We start from the raw sequence: 9,628 nt of genomic DNA, 5'->3' as shown, positions 1-9,628 counted from the left end.
TATTAATGTACAAGAAAAACAAATTTTATAATTAATCAATTCAATACCAATAACATGATTAGTATTTACAGTTCATTTTGTTTGCCTTTTATAGATATTATAGCTTAGCAACTAAATCATAGTAGAAATCGAGGTAGCAAAGTTTAGTCAACATAGATTAAAAGAAATGACATGCAGAGTATGGTTTACTTATAATAAAGTATTTTCTCCATCATCAAAATATCTGATATTAGTAGAAAACATATTGTGAGGGTAGATAGAACATTTGAAATAAGTTTCATGAATTGATAAAGACAGACAACCTTGGAAGAATACATCTTGCCTCATTTTTATATTTGCCTAAGGCCTTGCTACCAGGAGAGATACTTCTGTCTAGAAAATATATTGACCATTTATGCATTTTGAATAGTTATGCAGAAATATAAGTAAATGTTTCAGAATAATACATATATATGTTTTTAGTAAGGTTTTTTAAAAAGATTACATGTTAAACATCTTATTCATACTATTTTCATTTTTTTCTATTTGAGAAGAGATAGAAAAGTTAAGTTTATCCTCAGATTTTTCAAATCAGATTTTTATATCTACAAAAAGATATATTAATATTGCTGAAGAAAATATTCTGGTTACAAAATAATAAATTAAATTATGCACTTGAAAAATATAGAAGTGTATAATTTACATGAAGTATTTTATAAACTTTTTCTTCCACAAACATCTAAAATTTCTAAAGCAAGCATTAAAATACCACTAGAAACACGTATTGATGTTCACAAAACAGAGAGTACCACAAATACTAAAAATATAAGCCAAAACAATAAAATGATCAATGACTTTGTTAACTGATAATATCTTCAACTGTAGCAGTTAGGGCTATAATGTATGGTTTTGTGGAACACAACTGAATCCATCACAATGAAATTACGAAATGTCAAAGTGACGCCCGTGATGGCATCTGTCTTCTTTGGAAGCTTCCCTCCTCACTCTTTGTTTTGCCCACAGGATCTTTAATGTGACAACTCCAGGTTTGGCACTTTTCTTTCATTCTTTGAGCTTGAGGGTGCTCTTCTTTTATGCTTGCCTTTTATAACCCAGGTTTTTGCATCTATCGTTATAACATTGCACTTTGTCTTACAAACTTTTGCTCAGCTCTTTTATTTTCATCATTGATTCCATTTGCTCCTCTATGATAGATTAGTCTCTTATGACATCCACTTCGATCTTTTCTTCTTTTTATGGTTTTTATGATCGTTTGCTTTATTCCTCTTTGATGTTCTTGATGGCCTCCCATAGATCCTCAGCCTACTTCAAGAAAGTCCAAAGTATAAAATCTGTTCTTGAAATTCAGGTCGGATGTGCCATACGTGTGTGTGTGTGAATAGGAAGTTTACCGAGATCATTTTTTTGTTGTTGCTGGTTTTATTTTTAGTTTTGTTTTTTAAGTCATTTTATCGGGGGCTTGTACAACTCTTCTCACAATGCATATATCCATCCATTCTGCCAAGCACATTTGTACATTTGTTGCCATCGTCATTTTCAAAACATTTTCTATTTACTTGAACCCTTGGTATCAGATCCTCATGTTTCCCCTCCCTCCACCACCCTCCTTCCCTCAAGAACCCTTGATAATTTATATATATTCATGTCTTACACTGACTGATGTCTCCCTTCACCCACTTTTCTGTTGTCCATACCCCTGGGAGTGGGTTATAAGTAGATTGTTGTGATTGGATCCCCCTATCTCCCCCAAGCTTCCCCTTACCCTGCTGGTATCACTACTCTCAATATTCGTCCTGAGGAGCTTATGTGTCCTGGATTCCCTGTGTTTCCAGCTCTTATTTGTACCCATGTATATACTCTGGTCTAGCCAGATTTGTAAGGTAGAATTGAGGTCATGATAGTGGGGGCAGGGGGTGGGGGAAGCATTAAAGAACTAGAGGAAAGTTGTATGCTTCATTGGTGCTACATAGCACCCTGACTGGCTCATGTCAATGCCATATTTTGACCCTCATGAACTTGCTTTAATTTTCTTCAATTTCAAGCGGAACTTACATATGAGCAATGGATGATCTGTCCCATGTAATTGCCTCATTTCAAGATGCCAATACAAATACACTTCAGGTCACAAATGTCTAGCATATTAATCTTTATGCATTTTATCTCATTATTGATGACTTTTAATTTTCCTAGCTGTATCCTTTGAACACTTCACAATATGGTTATTACTGGATGTTTACAATAGTTTCTTCTCCTGTTTAGCCATGTCACAAGAGAAAATGAATGTCCCAAAGGCTTTGCTCCATCTATGGCATCTAGTGCCCTCTACCATGAGGAAGGGCCTGTTCTCCAGTTATCTTTTGAATGCCTTCCAGAGCAAAGGGGCTCCTCTTCTGGCACCTCATCTGCTGACTAGGACCGGCCCCATAGGTGTACAAGGCTTTGTAAAACTTCTAGAAAGCTGTTGTTAGGCCTACCTTCCAAGATGTCTGTGAATGGGTTTGAATGTTCAACCTTTTGGCTGTTAGACAGAGGTACTTAACCATCTGCACCACCCAGAGAAGCCCTGTGATAGTCGTACTATGATTTTGTTTGTCCCTGTTTCCAAGCAAGTTCACCAACCCATTTAATATAGTTTTGAACAACCACACTGGGGTCTACATTTATTTTTCTATGAATATATAAAACCTACTGACACTAATAAAATAATCCATAAGTGTTTTTACATTGCTTTTTCACATTTATGGCAAGCAAACCAAGATAATTGTGTAGTGTACAGTAAATACCATCAGCTCTCTGAAACATTTAGGAACATATTCCTGTGATACTCAAATGCTACTCATGGAGAGAATTGCCCTAGCTGATTTGACCTACATCAGCACCTTCCTTCTTATTGCCATGAATGTCAGAATATTCCGATGTATTTTTACTCAGTCAACTGAATCCATCTATCTAACATTGACATTCCGACACTTGTCTCTCCGTTTGTCATACTGTGGTGGCTTGTGTTTTGCTGTGATGCAGGAAGTCATGTCGCTGGTATTTCAAATACCAGCAGGGTCATCCACAGTGAACAGGATTCAGCAGAGCTTCCAGACTGAAAACGGAAATAAGCCAAAAAGAAATAAGCTGTCTACTTCTGAGAAATTAGCTATTGCAACCCTTCAGGGACAGAATGGAAACATTGTCCGATACAGAAAACCTCATGAAATGAAGCGGCGCACTGGTGAGCTCGTGCTGGCAGTTGATCCCTTCAGGTCAGAAAGCACTCAGAGTGTGACTGAGGAGGATCTACAGTCTCAAAGTAGAGTCGCCAAGAATGATCTGGATGGAATCGTGCCTGGGAGTGAAACCTTTGGGATTTTCATCTGGTGATGGAGTATGATTCAACATAAGAAGCAGCAGCCACAAACGTCAATTATTAATCAGAACATGGAATTTATGATGCATAGCTCTAAGTAATTTTAAAGTAACATACAAAATGTGATGTTAGAGGCATTCATGAGCTGAAATGGACTGGCGCTGCCCTTTTGAATCAGAAAATCACATGGTTCGGTGTGATGGGCATGAACATCAAAAGGAATGATGCTGCATTCATTTACAAAGAGGATATTTCAATACGTACCTTGAAGTCCAATGTTGTCTGTGATGGGATTATGTCTATCTGCATTCAGGAAGATGCAATCAAATGGATGCATCTACCACCAAAGTTAGTGATAGAGAAATTGAAGAATCCTACCAGCATCTTCCATTTTAAATGGATCAACCATTGTGTTACTCCATTTAGATGAGAGAAACAAGTTCATAGACATGCTCATATGTGTATAGGAAAGAGCTTAATATACAAGAGCAGTTGAATATTGAGAAAACATCCCAGCCCAGTCCAGACCAAGTCCATAAGTCCAATATTAGCCCACATGTGCAATACCAATCTATAAAGTCCTCTTCAGACTCACGAAACACATGCAGTGATATCAAATGCAGGAAGATCACAGGACAATGGGTGACAAATCTTGTGGCATTGTAAGCATCTTAGCGCTGGCAGGGCTCTCCATGTGGCTTCTCCAGCTCCCAGGGCTGTATCAGACTAGGTCCATGTGCCTTCTCATCTGAAATGTCTCACAGAGAATGAGTCCAGAAAGAGAGACAGAGAGTTTCCTGCCTCCAAGGAGGACATACAGGATTTCCCAGAATCCTCAGGAGAAGGCCATGCCCACACAGAGGCTTCATTGTCTATATCCTGATGTATACGGTAGACTCCACCCCTACACTCTTAATCCTCAAATTGACACCGGATTATGTAACTACCATAACCATACATTTGATATCTATCGATAATTATTAGTGATTGGAATGCAAAATTTTGATATAAATATAAAGGAACAATAGTTGGAAAATATGGCCTTGGTGGTAGAAATGGAGCAAGAGGTTTCATGATAAAATTTTGCATGAGCAACAAATTGGTCATAGCAAATATCCTTTTTTTACAACACAAAACATGACTATATACATGGCCTTTCCCAGATGGAATGTACAGAAATAGAATCGACTACATCTCTGAGAAGAAACAGTAAGTTCAATATCACCAGCTAAACCCAGGTCAGGGAGTGACTGTGGAACAGACTACCAATTGTTCTTATTTAAGTTAAAGTTGAAGCAGAAGACCATGATAAGTCCACAAGAGACAAAATGTGACCTTGAGCCTATTCCACCAGAAATTCAAGAACATATTTGACACATGGAACACTAATGACAGAACACCTGATGAGCTGGGGGAAGACGTCAAGAGCATCATTCATGAAGAAAGAAAAAGTACATTAAAAGACAGGAAAGAAAAATTAGATCACTGTGAATGTCAGAAGAGATTCTGAAACTTGCTTTTGCCCAAAGAGTGGCTAAGGCAAATGGAAGAGATGATGAAGTAAAAAAGTTGAATAGAAATTTTCAAAGGGCATCTTGAGATGACAAGCTAAAATATTATAATTAAATGTGTGCATTCCTGGAGATAGTAAACCAAAAAGGGAAGAACACACTAAGCATCTTTTAAACTGAAAGAACTCGAGAAAAAAAGGTGAGCCTTAAACCGCAATATTAAAAGATTCTATGGAAAAAGTATGGAATGACGCTGGAAGCACCAAGAGAAGGTGGAAAGAATACACAGAATTGCTGTATCAAAAGTAATTGGTTGACATTCACTCATTTCAGGAGATAGCATATGATCAAGAACCTATGATACTGAAAGAAGAATTTCAAGCAACACTGAGAGCACGAGCCAAAACTAAGACTCCAGGAATTGACGGAATACCAACTGGTCTGTTTTAACAAGCTGTAGAAGTGCTGGAAGCACTTAGTCATCTATGCAGGAAAACAGCTCAAGTGGGGCAAAGAAAGGTGACCCAACAGGATGCTCAAGTTACAGAACAATATCATTGATGCCGCATGCAGGTACATTTTGCTGAAGATCACCCAATAATGGTTGCGGCAGTTACATTGGCAGGCAGCTTCCAGAGGTTCAGGACAGATTCAAAACATGTGGAACTTGGGTCATCATTGATTATGTCACGTGGATCGTGTATAAAAACAGAGAGCACCCGAAAGACAGTTACTTGTGCTTTATTGACTGTGTCAAGGCATGGGTCTGTGGAGACCATGACAAACAATGTAGAGCCTTGAGAAGAATGAGAGCCTAGAGCACTACAGGTGCTCCAGAAGAACCTGTCCACAGAGCAAAAGGCAGTTGTGCAAACACAACAAGGGAATATTGCATGGTTTAAAATCAGCAAAAGAGGGTGTCAGGGTTGTACTCTTTCACCAAATGTATTCAATATATATACATATATAAAATTGAGCAAAAAATCAGAATAACTGAATCAGATAAAGAAGAATGTCATCAGGATTTGGATGAAGGCTTATTAACAACTTGTGTTAAGCAGTTGACATGATCTTGCAAGTTAAAAATGAGGAAAACTTGAAGCTCTTGCTGATGAAGACCAAGAATTGCAGCTTTTAATGTGGACTACAACTCAGTTAAAGAAAACCAAAATTCGGACAAGTGGAGCAATAGGCAACATTGGAAAAAATATTGATGTTTTCGAGCATTTTGTTTTGCTTGGATCCACAAGCAATTCTCAAGGAAGCAGCAGTTGAGCGACCAAACGACGGTGCATTGTATTGGGTAAATTTGCTGCACATGACTTCTTTGGAGTGTGGAAAAACAAGGATTATTTTGAGGCCTTAAGTGTGCTTGACCCAAGCATAGTATTTTTATTCACCTCCTATGCTTGTGAAAGGTGGACATCAAATAAGGAAGGTCAAAGAAAAATCGATGCATTGGAATGATGGTGTTGGCAAAGAATACTGAAAGTACCATGGACGATCAAAAGAACAAATAAATTTATCTTGTAAGAAATACAGTATGAATGATCCTTCGAGGCAAGTATGGGTATACTTTATCTCACATACTTTGGGACATATTGTCAAGAGAGATAGCCCACTGGAGAAGAGACAAAATACTTGGCAAAGTAGAAGGGCAGTGAAAAAAAGGAAGACTTTTGACCAGATTGATTGACAGAGTGGCTGAATAGATGGACTCAAACAAACATCAGAACAAAGTCCAAAATGACACAGGAAAAGGAAGTGTTTCATTCTCTTGTGCAGATGGTCACTGTGACTTGGAACCAACTTGATGGCTCCTAGCAACAGCATTGGCATGATGAGCCTTGGTTTCAATATTCAACTTTATCTTCCAAAATTTCTATTTTAAATTCCCCCAAAACCAGCATTAGGAGATAGGAAGCAGCATAACTGCTTCAAAGAATACTTTAGTCCACAGGGTTCATATCACATGAGTATAAATAATAATACTTCATAATAAATAAATAATAAGTAACAATAACTGAAAAATAAAATTACTGTAAATAATAAAATGAACATATATCATAACAATGAATAATAAATTCAAAGACTGTCTGAGTTGTAACAAAATTGGGACAATTTATGGAAAGCTTTTAATACTGGGGCTCTAAACAGAATACCAATATGTTTAACAAGTATTTTCTCTCCTCTGACAATGAAGCAATGCTCAGTTAGGGCTTGTTTGCACACTCAATATGTTTGGTGTGTGCTCAATAAATCAACATTTAAAGAACATTACTTTCCAGATATAGTGTGCAAAGAAATGTTGACATCATAGAAGCCTGTCCTTGGTGACCTGGGGATATTTATTCACTTCAAAAATAAATTTACTACAGCTAGTAATAGGTCCCAAATTATTCAATAAAAAGAAAATTATCTTCATTAAAATATTTTGATCAATATATACCCTTTGCTTATACCTCATTATAATGCTGTCAATATTCTGGGGGGAAAGATCAACAACAACCAAAAGAGAAAAATAAAAACCCTGCAAGACCTGCCGCTTCAGGAGGATATTCGCCATTTGAAGACACAGCGTTGCTCATATTAGATTGGTATGTTTCCCTCTAGTGGTTAAAAGGCATTTGACTCCATCAACCAAATCACTGCGAAACTAAAGCTGACTTGAGAACAAGACAGCTTTTAGTGAAGTAAAAGTTAACATGAAACTTAAATGAAATCATTTGCAAGTAGAATCGCATCTGGTTACTATGCAGAAATAGATTCCTGATTTAAATGCCTGATAAATTTCCACAAGATGAGCAAGGATAGAGAATATTTTAAACTGATTGATGAGAGGTTGTATAACAACCAAACACAAACCTACTACCACAGAGGCAATTCCAACTCATAATGAGCCTATGGGCTAGAGTAGAACTGCCCCATCGGGTTTCCATGACTGTCTGTCTTTACAGAAGATTAGTGTTACATATTTCTCCCTTGGAGCAGCTGGTGATTTTGAACTGCCAGCATTTGTTAGCAGCCTAATGTTGTAAGCACATTGCCACCTGGGATCATTTCCTAATGGTGAGTGAGGAAATGAAAATCAGTAGGGGAAATAATATAAATAGTAAACTGATTTGTTTTAATATGATACAAAAAGAATAATTAAACAGCATTGACAATTTTTCATATTATGTTGCATCGCTTATTTCAAAGTCCTCTATGAAAATAATTTCATATTTGAATAATGGAATCCCTGTCCTGTTGCATGTCAGTGAAAAGTGGCTATGTCTCCCCTAAAGCCCTGCAGTTTCATCGTGGTAAGTTGTATACTTTCCAAGTAGAAAAGCGAGAACACTCTAACCCTCGTGTTCATTTGCCAAAACACATCATCAAATCGAAACCACTGCACTAGACAAATTACGGCCATTTGTTTGTGACACGGGCTCCATGTGACCTTATCAAAAGTGAGATAATTGCATAAAAGACTCTAGCTCCCTTCCTTTTAAAACGATGTGCATGTTAGGATATTGGCAATCAACTCAACAGCAAAATGCCGCACTATCTCCAAATATGCACACTGGGGTTCCTTGAGCAATCAAACTTGCTGAAATTAAGGGTCAAAAGATCAGCACTGTAACTTTAGGCAACTCACGGGAAGACAACAATCTTTCACCTGTGCTGCATTCTGTGAACTGGCTAGGATCACAGAATGTGAAAAACAGCTATCAGATCTCAGGATCATTTCTGCGCCAGAAAGCACCTGCAGTCATTATGTACAAAAGCAGCTCACAATGCCAGGCTTTCAGAAGCACATAAAACTCGCCGTCTTTCCAATTTCTCATAGGGAAATATGTGCACAATATAGAGCAAATAAAATGCCCATGATACAGACACAAACACGCGAACAAGTCCTTCCCAACTCAACTATTCAGAGTTTGGTTTGTACTATGCATTATTAAAGGATCGGGAAAGAGGAGAGCTAAAAACAGAAACTCAAAATGATCCGCTCATAACCCATAAAGAGGCTACAGATCCTTAAGGAGGAAGGCTGAGCAAAAATAAACAATTATTCTACAGCTCCATTTTGTGTTTAACACGTTATAAACAATGTGGTCAATAATGTCTCTGATCTCTCAAAGGCAAATAAACCAACAGAAATGGAACCGTGTATAATGATCAATCATTATTCCATATGTTTATTCATTCTCCCCAATCAGCTGGAGATTAAATGTACGAAAAAAGGATACAACCACGAAGAAAGTGGAACCAGAGGGCTATATAGATCTTTATTTTTGTCTTTGCTTTTTGGAGTAGCTGTTGAAAAAGATACATGAAATTAAACTTAGCTTTCAAGGTTTATTCGACACTTTGGAGTGAGCTATCTAATGCAACACTAAAACTATGAAAATTCCAAAAACAATTTTCTTCCATTTTATGGTTAGGGAAAATAGATTTGTCACAAATATGTTAATCATTAAGGGACATCAAGACAAAGCAGCGGTGTATATAAAATTGTAACTTAATCTTGGGTAAATTATGCTTAGAAGACTTCACTTCGTGATGGAATAGCACTTCAATAAGTTGAGGTTATTTCTATTTTAATATTTTTCCCATTCAGCTAGAGAAATGTACAAAATCATTCTACGTCTTGGGCACCGACAGATAAGGTTACTGGATGGAAATGATTTTGTATAATGTACCCACGTATCTGTTTAATAAGCTCCTTCAGCAATCAAAATATCAGTCTGAGTTTCTAGTCAACATGGCATTA

Source organism: Tenrec ecaudatus, chromosome 7 (assembly GCF_050624435.1).
Source record: "Tenrec ecaudatus isolate mTenEca1 chromosome 7, mTenEca1.hap1, whole genome shotgun sequence".
Lineage (NCBI taxonomy): Eukaryota > Metazoa > Chordata > Mammalia > Afrosoricida > Tenrecidae > Tenrec > Tenrec ecaudatus.
The sequence above is the reverse complement of the archived record's forward strand: the minus strand, read 5'-3'. Positions refer to the sequence as shown.